Genomic DNA, 13,418 nt, shown 5'->3' on the forward strand with positions numbered 1-13,418 from the left:
GTACACTTATAGTTATTACAAATATTATACACAATAACTAAAGAAAAACACAAGTTAAAAGTAAACAAACACGAGATAGGCACTGATTGTGTCGAACGGTGTCACGGAGATGACTTTTCGTATATTTGCGGCGGGTCGCAGATGGACGTGCGGCACTTGCTGGACTTTGGCGTATCGCACGCGGTGTTGGTCAGTCAGACTGCCATATGCGCGAAGTAGGGCGACGGCTGATAAAGATGTCACGGGTCGTGGGGCTCCGTGTATCGAGAACGCCGCGGTACCGTATCAACATTTATATTAAAAACGAAAAATTGAGTTATAAATTCTACATAGCTATTTGCTTGTTTCACGTTTTTTTTTAATTTAGTTTATTATTATGGATCAATAATTGATCCTTAACTTAAGAATTATTCTTAAGTTATAGTAATTTTTTTGTTAATAACATAAGTATATATTTTAATAACTTAATAAAATATAAACTGATATAGCTTGTAAATTTAATACATAAGAAGAAAATAAATATCATAAAATATGGTAGTGATTAATGAATGATTCTCTGAGGAAATACACAACCACTAAAGGAAAGTTAATTACCGAATGACTCGATCAAACATTATTAAGATAAGAGTGACATTATGGTTAAAATTTTATCTAATATTTGTTTGGTCTATTTTAGACACAATCAATAAATAATAAAATTTATAGGCTTATATAGTTATTGGTGTCAACATGAGTTGAAGTCTGTATAAATCTCAATCATATGTACATTGTATATATAATAATTTATTTATAGGGGATTTTTACGTGCATTGTTTGAACACACGAGAATAAAATAAAATTTATGTTTTAAATATTACATTGTCTAAAAAAATAGTACAAAATGTTAAAATATTATATTCACTATTATAAATTAATTTCCATTTCTAAAATATGTTAAATAAATTTAAACATAATATTATATAAATATTACTCAGTAATATTAATTAAAACTCGTAATACGCGTAACAACTATTTTGTTGGTACTGAACTTTATATAATAAGACGAAAAGCGGGTGGAACAAATCTATTTTACGGGACACCCTTTTTTTTCAAAATTTTTTTTTCATAACGTTCGTTTTTTTATGCTTTTTTCAAAAGTGTTTGAAAATATTGGCGGAAACTTTTGGTTCAAAAGTTATAGTATTTTAAAGTTTATACGTCATAAGACTAAAAATAGCTCCAAAATTGTTTTTTTGTTAATTTTCGGGTTTTTTTTTTCATGAAAATATTGTGAAACTACAATGACGTAACTCTTAAGTAATTTTCTCTCTCAAAAAAAACCTAAAAACAAAAAAATAATTTGGAAAAAATTAGAATTTCCCAATTTTTTCTTTTTTTTTGCCCAAAATTCGCAATACAAAAAAAATGGGTTTTACATAGAGCTATTACTTAATTTTCGTACACAATACAAAAAAATGGGTATGAGTGATTACGTAATTACATGACACCCAATTAATTTAAGTTGAACAAAAAAAACAAAAGACCACGATGTGATGTGATTTGGTGTGTTTGTGTAGTTAGTTAAACCAATAAAATAACACGAAAAGAAAAGTTTTTACTCTATATTAGGTGTACTAAATAACACTTGTTAGAAATAATAAAAAAATTTAATTACAATTGATATTGAAATTTTAGTATTCAACTGAATACCATTTAAAATATTTGCATCTTTGTTGGTTTGAGCGCGACTTTGCGCAACAGTAATACAATCTAATTTTATTATTCCCTGAACTATTTGTGCATAACGATGCTTAACATGCACATTATGTGTTGTTATAAAGACAACAGATTGTGACGCTTGCTAGTTTTATGAAACGACCAATTGTTGACAACCTTGTGCTTGAAACTTACCATCTTTTTAATGCTGTATCAATGTTTCATTCATATTATGTTTATAAAAATGCTTCTCAAGATGGTATAAAATTTAAAATTAGAAAAACGAAATAACTTTAAAGAAAAATTATCGATTTTTATAACCTATATTATTAACTACAATTGCAACTTTAAAGCACTATAACTTTTCAACCACACGATTCCGCTCGAAAATTTTTACATATTCTTAATTTGCATAAAAAAACGAACGTTTTGAAAAAAAAAAGGGTGTCCCTTAAAGTAATTTTATACCAAGCGGGTTATTGTAGCATCCTTGCACCTCGTAATAAACCATCTTTTGAAAACTTACCTTAAGTATTTGTGCAAATTATTCATGTATTTATATGTTTACAACTTTTCCAAACAGTGGCGTATTTAGGAGTGGATCGTGGCTTAGGGTGGCATTTTTTTAAAATTAAGAACTAAAATCTTATTAAATTTATTATTTATTTATATATAACATAATTTAATAAATTATATTTAATCATCATATTAATTAATTTTAAAATTAATAAATAAAATAAAATTATATAAAATATACAGAGTGGTTTTTTATGATATTGCTATCACAGTCACGGATTGTTTATTATCAATTATGACTATCAATAGATATACTTTTTGTATTGTCAGTTAGTGTATTTATAAACTCACAACAATGTACCTTACTATCATTGATAATAACAATGCTGTGTACCTGCTAATATCGATGTCATAAAAAACCAATTAGCTACCTGTATTTGTAATCCCTTGTGTATTATACCTATATATTAACTCAAAAATTTGAAACTTTAAATGTTTATATCTAATAAACAAATTAAGTTTTATTAAAAATTCAAATGCCATTTACTATTGAATTAAAAACTCAAACATTTTATTAAATTAAAAATATGTGTTACCATTTAAAAAAACAAAGTTGACACCCTTACCAGGCATAAGGGATGAACTTAAAAAGTATTACATAGTTAATAATTCAAGAATAATGTGTAACTAAAGATAGTAATAAAAAAAAAATTTTTAATTATTATTATTCTGTAAGTAATTGAGTGAGTTATGATAAAAAAATCACCCTGTATGTAACACTTTATTTTCGAAAATTTAAGTATTGTTGTTTTAAAGTGTATTTATAATTTTTAATTTAACACTTATGCAATTGTAAATAAATTTTTTTTAGAATTTGTGTAATTAAATTATTTGTATAGTTTTGGAAAATTACTTAAAATAAATTCATATCAAATAAATTAAATTAGCAAATTATAAATGTATGTGTTAGTAATAAATTATTGTCATTAAAAAGTAATATATTAATTAAAAATAAATATTGCAAACAATCGTGGAACATAAATGTTCATCGAACAATACCTAGAAGGCCGTTACCTAATGGAACAATAGAATCCGTTTGACGAACGGACGATTCAAAAATAGGTCCACTGGTCATGTTTTTTACCGTCCGTATTGATTGTTTTTTTTTTCTGCGTTGTGTGTACTACAACCTCGGGGAATTAAATATTAAAATTTATACGTCAGTATCCGCTGCAATTAATATGTAATTTGAATGCATGGAAGCTTTCAGGAATTGTCTTATTGCTTGAAATGTGTCCATGTTTTCAGTTATGAGCTGACGTTTCGGACTCGCTGCAGAGTTCATCTTCAGAGCGATAGTTACAGGCTTCTGATTGTAACTATACTGTCGGCTTAACTTGTTTGTGATATGCTTTATATCAGTTGATAACTGATAAAGTCGATATTGTTTATCTGTTGTTTTTGTCATGTTGTTGACAACTGTCAGTTTGTTGTTTACATCCGGTTTTTGTTGTTGCAGCATTCTTGACATTTAGCTATTCCTTTTCTACACAGGAAATTTTTTGTTATGTTAATTGTAGTTTTTTCACGCATTTTCTTGGCTGTATGTTGTTTTCCCCTTTGCCTGGTGTATGATAAGTAACCAAGTCTTGCCGATAGTCCATCCATCTTCTCTGTAGTATTTTTCTAGACATTTTTCGATTTCTATTATTTCTTTGTACATTCATTTGTCAAAATGAACTTGTTTGTTCAGTATTTTGACTTTGACCATTTAGATCTCGTTTTTGGCGTGTTTAGCTACTGCTGATTTTTCTGTATTTTGGAAATTTACGTTTTTTTTTTGTGTTGTTTTATTCTTGCTGCAAAAGCTCTTCCTGTTTTTCCAATGATTTTCCACATGAACATGGTTTTAGACCCCCCTCCTGTTTTATTTTTTATTTATTAGTAGTGAATATTCTACTGGCAACGTGATATGAAAAGTGGTGTTTTTTTTTTGTATTTCATTTTTTTGTCCTTCAAAAATCATATTCTCCTAGTTTTTAAGGTATGGGCAATGGCCTATTGTTTGAGATCATCCCATCTAAACATGGTAAAGTGACCACAAAGTCACGAGGTTTTGGTGTACATCAACTGTCGACGACTCAACGGTCATTTGAAACAAAATTATGTTATTAAGTACACAATTTCGTTTTCTTCGATTATTCATTAAGACAAGGTTAATAAGAATAATTTTTTTGTAACGACTCATAATGTAATATTATTTTTCACTTCACTCATTTTTTTTAGGCTCCATGAAAGGTACATTTACGTTGAGTCCATAAAATTATAAAATAATAAATTTGTAACCTTTCAATTTTTAAATAACTTATTTTTAAAAATTTTATTCATACAAAAATATTCTAAGAGAAATTGTTGGTACAAAGGATCACATGAAATCACACAAACACATCTGCCTTTTGTTAGTTCGACTTCGGGCTGCAGACGAGTAGAATAATTCAACAGATTCTACAATTATTGTCACGTCAGCATCTCCCTCTATGCTAATTAATATGTATTACAAATTAAGTAAATGGAAATTAAACGTGTATAATAAAAGTGGTAAGAACATATTAATAAGTGTTCTTACAATACGTCGAGGATGTACGCCACCGGCTTCAGATGTGTCGCTCAATTGTACATGACGAACCGATACCACACCAGCGCACCGTCGCTGATAACTTTTGACGTTTTATGACCATGACGGGCACCATTTCGCCAGCGAAAGGACAGCCATATTATGCGAAGATTTTAATTGATTGCGTTCGTCTTTTCGGGTTCTTTTCAATACTAATCTGTAGTTGTCCATCAACAATAAACGTCCCAAGGGTCTCTACCATGAAAACTGTGTCGAGTACATATTTGTGGAGCAAGTCATGTGGAAAAACGTTATTATAAAATAATTATAAAATTTATAAACTCTTTATTTTAATTTTATTATACAAAGTGATATTTTTATCATAACCCACTCAATTACAGAATAAAAATAATTTTTAAACATTTTTTTTTGGTTATTTTTAGTTACACGTTATTCATGAATTATTAACTATGTAATACTGTTTAAGTTTACCCTTTATGCCTTGTAAGGGTATTTTTAGTGTGTTTTTTTAAATGGGAACACACATTTTGAACTTAATTAAATGTTTGAGTTTTTAATTTAATAGTAAATGCCATTTAAATTTTTAATATTATTTTATTCGTTTAATAAATATAAATATTTATAGTTTCAAATTTTTAAGTTAATATACATGAATAAACACAAGGGATTGCAAGTACAGGTAACTAATTGGTTTTTTATGACGTCGATATTTGCAGGTACACAGAATATATTATCAATGGTAGTAAGGCGCATTATTGTAAATTTAAAAATACACCAATTTGCAATACAGTAAGTATATCTATTGATAGTCATAATTGACAATAAACACTCCGTGTCTGTGACAACAACGCCATAAAAGACCAATTAAACTTTAAACCAAACAAATTAATTCAAAAATTTGATACTTTAAATGTTTAAATCTAAAAAACGAATAAAGTTATAATAAGAATTCAAATGCCATTTACTATTGCATTAAAAACTCAAACATTTTATTAAATTAAAAATATGTGTTTACATTGAAAAAAAACAAAATTGACACCCTTACAAGTCATAAGGGTTGAACTTAAAAAGTATTACAAATTTAATAATTCAAGAATAATGTGTAACCAAAGATAACAAAAAAAAATATATTTAAATTATATTTATTCTATAAGTAATTGAGTGGGTTATGATAAAAAAAATCATTCTATATAAGATAAATTTAAAATAATAACGAATTATGGACGGACTTCCTCCTCGATATTAACTTGACAATAATAAATTTATTCCATTAATCATTATTTTTAAAACAATAGTCAATTATTTTCAAAATTTAAAATAAACTTTAGGTGAAAAATCCCATAGAAATTTTTATTAAATGATTACGTTGAAAATCATGAAATTTCAAATTGAACGTTAACGAGAAAAAATTATTATATTACCACTAGTTATCATATTTTAAGTAATGATAATATGTTATTATTGCTACACAATAAGTATCTTATCTAGTGTTGTGATTAAAAGAAATTCGTCTGACCAGAATTGACCATCATTAGCCATCATTTTCCCAATCTCCACTAACGCTGTATAAACATCATTATTTTATAATTACATTAAACTATAAACATAATATTAGTAAAATCAAACATATTTCGTATTTGTCATTATGGCAATACAAATATGATGACTGATCCTAAATAGTTGGGATTAGGCAAGGAAAAAGAAAAAGAATTTCATGAAATTAATTATTATTGCTCTTAAAATTATTTAATATTATGTCATTTCAATGTAAAATGTGTAATAATATTAGTAAAAATAAAAGAATCCTTTGAACACATGTGGTAAAATATGTTGTACAAATATTTGTAAAATCAAAAATATTTCATATTATGAATATGGTAATACAATTAAACATTTGAAAATTCTGCACTTCAAATAATTAATGAAACTGTTATTACTAAGTATGTACTATCACAATATTTTATCTCTTAAATTTTTTTGAATTTATATAATTAAGATTATAATTAATAACTTTTAAATGTTTTTCGATACCATTAACTAATTTTAACATTGATAAAGGTGTTTTAGTCGTTAACTTACAATGCAAATGTTTTTAATTAATGCCATTTTTTTATATCTTATGAATAATATGATATGTAAAGCGATCATATTGAATGAAGAACTACTTGATATACATAAATACAATGAATACGTAAGTGCAAACGAGAATCTATTGGATTTAAAAATAAAATACCATAAAATTTACACTGCACCCGAAACTATTAAAGCTGATCAAGAAAAATTGAATTTTAATTTAAACGATCATTTTACTGCTCCAACGCCCTCACCACCATTGGAGCCATATAAATGTACTGCTCCAGTTGCTATATATCATATTGATGTTGTTGGTAGAACATTGCACGATATTGTTGAAGAAGCACGTATAAAAGAACAATATTTCGAAGGTATGGTATGGATCCGAAATATAATTGAAAGTATAGGAATATCTATGATAATTCGATTTTGCGAAGTTATTAAAATTATGTTAAATATTCCAAGGTCATACATAAATCCTATGTTAAAAAATTTTGAAAAAGATTTTAGAAAATTGAGAGAAAAATTTAAAGAATATATCATACGTACTGAGCCAATAGATAACTTGTTAGAGATAACAAGGAAATATGGAGCGAAGAGAATACCACAATATTTAAAAATATCATTTTTTAATGATTGTAACAAAATTATTAATCGTTATTCAAATTGCAGTGATTTAGTGAATTTACCAGAATGGGAGTCTTATGATACATCATCAAGTTACGCAATAGTTAATAATATAGGTGATACATTCACTAATTCTAGATTATATTAATGTATTTTAATAAAATAGAAACTATATAAATTATTTTAAATAGTTTAAGTAAAATATTTCATTATAGTTATTGTGTAAAATGATTTTACCCCATGATAAAGGCAATTGTCATGCGGGTTAACTTCTTTATGACTATTGGATAGCATTTTCAAAGTATTAAATACTGATTGACTTATTTTTACAGTGTTAATTTTGTATAAATAATAATATTACTTCTATGGCAGTGACGTAATTTAAGACAAAATTTTTTAATTGATTTGATATTATGATTTCATGATATTTTATGGCACTAAAATAAATTATGTTTTTTAAAAACTTGTACGCTTTTTGATATAAATAAATTTATTCATACCTTTAAACGATTGTTCACAAAAATATTTTTGATAAAATTAATACGTTTAAAACATATGTGGAATGTTCAGTAAGTAAGGAAACGGATTTCTATTGTTTGTAAAAATTGAAATATGTTCTTATTTTTTTAATACTTTGTATAGGTATACATTTTTAAACCGTTACCACTTATTTTTGGGGAAATGTACATTTTTCCCTAATCACATATTACCATTTGATATTTTTAGAAATCGCAAAAATATATTTTTGATGTTATTGTGTCACTGATTTATCGTTCTTTAATTATAATTCTTGTTGAGACAACTTATACGATGTTCGAATAGTTTAAGAGGTATTTGTGTAGATCACGTAAACGGATGTGATTTATCTTGAACACGAAAAGGTAATGGTACTGAAATCCGACCATCACTATCTCTCTGGTATTCACTCTGAAATAAGACATTACATGTTCCATTATCTGTAAATTCTAATGGCGCTGATTTGACGTCTTCAATTTTAAAAAAAATTTTCAACTAACTGCTCTAACGATGGAATAGTTATAGTCTATGATGTCACATTAGAATAGTTTTGTCTCTGCCATGTACTACCAATTAAAAGCCATCCAAAAATCGACCCGTATGCTGTTGGCAATTGCTCCTATGACGGTCACCAGTCATAATTTTTGAGAATGTATCGGCTGCTAATAACATATCAATAGGTTAGGGGATATCAAAATACGGATCAGCTAATTGTAATATGGAGACCCCACTTTTTGTTTCATTTGATAATTGATGCACGGGCTGAATGGTAGTAATTTTGTCTAACACCCATACTTTTAAATTGATAATCGAAATCAATGATGCTATTGGACAAATTGAGCATTGTATAAAACCACTAATGTTGGTGATTGTCTGATTTACTATACTTGTCAATAACACTGTCCACCTTTCACAATGTAGTCCCAACTTCGATCTACAATCTGACGTGATAGCGTTAATTTGCGAACCCGAGTCGATTAGTACACGTAATTCCCTTTTGACTTCCCAAAAATCTGTTACATATATCAGGGCTGTACCTAATAACACTGTGCCTCCTATTTCAGCACTAAAACATGATACCTTCTGATAAGAGGTATCCCTTTGTTCTTCCATACCTCGGTGTAGCCATGCATGGTGTTTCCGGTTACAAATGGCACACACTTTTTTAGATATACAATGGGCGACTCCAGTGCCTTCCAAAACATACACATAATTTTTTTTTGTTTTACTAATTCGTTTCTTTTCAATGGGGAAAGTAACTCCATTTTAACACAAGTGACGCTTAAATAATTCCCGTCAGAGATTGGACATTCTCTGGTCGATGTCGAGACATTCGTTGCTGTAGTATAGTTTTACGTTTAGTAAAAGCTTTTCCACCATAACCTTGAATACTTTTACGGTCGACCATAACCCTCGGTAATGGAACAATAGCTTTTATTCCTGCGTTTTCAAAACCTTAATCCTATCCTTCACAAAATATATCGTCAATAATAATATCGTCGACCACAGGATACCTGAGAGTACATTAGAATTCAAATAATTTTCTTGACGAAAGGAGTAGAAACAAAACAAAATTTCTAAGTCAGGCACGTTTAATAATCTTAACAAGGTCATTGATTATTCAAATTTTAATCAAAATTGATTAAAATGCCCGCAATGAATTAATGTCTGCAATCTTTGCTACAGGTGCGCACAACATTTTCTTAACTAAACTATTAGCTATCTGAAGTGGCCTATCAAACCTCTCTTTTAGCATTGTCCTGGCTAATTCAAAATTGCCATCATAGTCACTGATACCTTTAACACTTTCCCCGATAAATATCCCATTAAATAATAAAATTGTTCATTATCGTTAATTTTTTATTTATTTCCAATTAAATTCAGAAATCTATTTTTAAACGTCGGCCATTTGTAAATATCACTTTGAAAGGATGGTAATATAATTTAGGCAAACAATTACAATCTTCAAAAGTAACGGTTTCTTGTTGAATAACATTCCCATTAATTATTGGATTATTGTTAGTGCCTGACCGTACAGAACCACCACCGTCATCCAATTTTTCTAAATTAGTAGCAATTATAGAATAATATAAATCACGTATAGTGACTTCTAAGCCATCAGGAAAATTATCCATTTTGTCCTGCCCACACAAAATGTCCAATAAAGAATTGCACTCGCAAGTAAACACCGTCCACTGACTACCGGTGTCTCTAGCAGCTACTATAAACTTTGGTATCACTTGGCTATTAACTGATGCGTCTTCACAGAGTTTATAAATAGCTTGTAAACGCTTGACTGCTCCATCGCGCTTCTTAATGTATTGTCGTTTCAGGCGCATTAAACGTTCACTTGTTGTTTCAGACATTGTAATATATATATATAATTATTATTATTGAATATAATTATTCAATAAATTAATTTAGTAATCACATCCTACTTTATCAATAAAAGAAACTATCTATTTGAAATCAATCAAATTTAATATTCTACATATATGGGATTATCCTTTAAATAATTAAACTAATGAAATAATAACAACTAATGCAATGAGATGCTCTAAATAAGTTTTCTAAAAACCATATAAAAATAAGGTTGTACATATAAAAAATTATACTTAAATTACTTTTCAAAATAAATAAATATATAATTCAAGTTAAAAGAAAAAAAAGACAAGTACGCCAAGATCCAATCTGTAGGCAACTTATAATGAGTTACTCCTTAAATTTTAAATAGGCAACTAAAATGCCATCAAATGTATCATTTTATACAATGATAATACTAACCTCCAATGTATTTATTCAATTTATTCGATAATTAAAGTAACATACTGAAAAATCTATAATTAAAACGTTATTACCACAATAACTAATACTAATAAACACTTTTAGGTTAATTATACAAATAACTAATATATATTTTAATATCAAGTAGTAACCTGGTGCTCTAAGCTAATTTACCTTAACTTAATACTTAATTTTCTGTTGTCTAACAACTCCAATAAAAAAGGAGGTTTACTCGCTGGCATTATCATGGATTTGCAAGCAGAACTAAGCTTTTTTATGTTATTTTTAAATACCTTGGGATATTGTCGTCAAAGCTTTTAGTGATTTTCAGTTTATTGAATTAAATTTTAACATCACATGATTATTATTTTAAGATGAACAATTTAACACGTACAAACATATATGATGCCTAGTGGACCACAGTGTAACATCCATAGGTGCAAATAAGATGGAGCTTGGGGGTCTTATCCTCCCTCGAGGATAAATTAGATCTCCTAAAATTTCACTAGGTTTTCTGCAGTCCAGTAGATTAGACGTATAGTAGATTATACGTGAAGTAATAGAATGATGAACAATAAAAAATTATTTTCAATTTTTAAAATTAAAAAAAAATTAAAAGCTAACTGTGTTTCAGATGTCGATAATAATGGATACATACTTTCTTTATTTCTTGTTATTCCGATAATGTTTAAAATTGTATGCATTAGTAGGAATAGGTACCGGTCAATGAGTTGTGTATACGTTCGCAAGCACAGGCATAACCAACGTGCCATAGATCGATTGTACATTTAATAAAAAATCACTTACAATGTGATATAAGAAAAAACAATTGTTATTAAAAAAAAATACCCAATACAACTTCCGTACCTCATCAACATATGTGATATTTTGCTAAAAAATTTTAATAGACAAACTAAAGATTATCTTTCGAATTCATAAGAAAATAAAAAAATTCTCTAAAAACATGTGCATAGAATTTTAATTAAAATTAAACATAATTACGGGTCACAAAAACATATAATTGCGATATCTAAAAATATCAAATGATACTGTGTTTAGGAAAAAAATTCTGTGTTCTCATAAAATTCAGGTAATGATTTTAAAAAATATCTACATACTTATGTTTTCAAAGCATTACTTTTCTCGACATTATTTTTGTATATGATATAATTATGAATTTATTATTCAATACAAATTTTATATATAGAGGTGTAATCTATTTACAGAATAATTATAACAAAGTATTTTACATAAAATTCTTTCAAAATAATTTATATCGTTTTTGTTTTATTAAATTTTTGTAATTTTTTATTGAAATAGGTTACATATTCTAGTATTAAAAAACACCATAAATAGCATATTTTTTAATTTTATAACATTTTCCGTCCTTATGGAAAAAGATTTCCACTCCGGAAGATTCACTAAATCACTGCAATTTGAATAACGTTTAATAATTTTGTTACATTGAATAAAACACTTCTCTTTTGTAAATGCGTTCGCATTCTCAAGTATATAGTTATTTAACATTTTTAAGCATTCATCTACTGGTTCAGTACGTATGATGTATTCTTCAAACTTGTCTTTCAACTTCATAAAATTATATTCATAATTTCTAAACATAGATCTTATGTATACATTTGGAATATGTAACATAATTTTAATAACTTTGCAAAATCGAATTATCATAGATATTCCTATACTTTCAATTACATTTCGGATCCATACCATTCCTTCGAAATATTGTTCTTTTTGACGAGCTTCTTCAACAATATCGTACAATGTTCTACCAATAACATCAATATGATATATAGCAACTGGAGCAGTACATTTATATGGCTCCAATGGTGGTGAGGGCGTTGGAGCAGTAAAATCATCGTTTAAATTAAAATTTAATTTTTCTTGATCAGCTTTAACAGTTTCGGGTGCAGTGTAAATTTTATGATACTTTATTTTTAAATCCATTATTGTTTTGTTTGCTTCTACGTATTTATTGTATTTATCTTTATTAAGTTCATAATTTATCTTGATCTTAGTACATATCATATTATTCAATGAATATAAAAAAATTATATTAATTAAAAACCATTTCATTGTAAATTAACGACTAAAACACCTTTATCAATGTTAAAATTTATTAATGATATCAAACAAATTCAAAAGATTAGTTTATAAACACTATTTTTATTGATATTAAAAATGTTTATCGACGACAAAGGTAAAAATTTAAATTAAGATTGGTTTTTTCAGAAAAAAATTGTAACAATAAAATTGAAAATATAACATTATTTTTAACTTAAAAACGACTGTTTAAATTTTATTGTGCATTATAGAAATTTCAAATTTATTTATGGATTATCATATTAACAAATAAAAAATTAAGTTTATAGACAATTAAAAATAAATTGCCATAAAAAAACTAAAAATGATGTCATAGAATTATGAATTTAACGTTATAACTAAATTAAAGTTGATATTTATTGTGAGCTTTATTGTTATAATCTATAGGTATTCTAATTAAGTTCCATGTTCACTGCAAAGAAATGTCAAACAACAGCAATTTCTATATTTTGAA

The sequence above is a fragment of the Daktulosphaira vitifoliae genome, unplaced genomic scaffold (assembly GCF_025091365.1).
Source record: "Daktulosphaira vitifoliae isolate Bord-2020 unplaced genomic scaffold, ASM2509136v1 Scaffold_5, whole genome shotgun sequence".
NCBI classification, from domain to species: Eukaryota; Metazoa; Arthropoda; class Insecta; order Hemiptera; family Phylloxeridae; genus Daktulosphaira; species Daktulosphaira vitifoliae.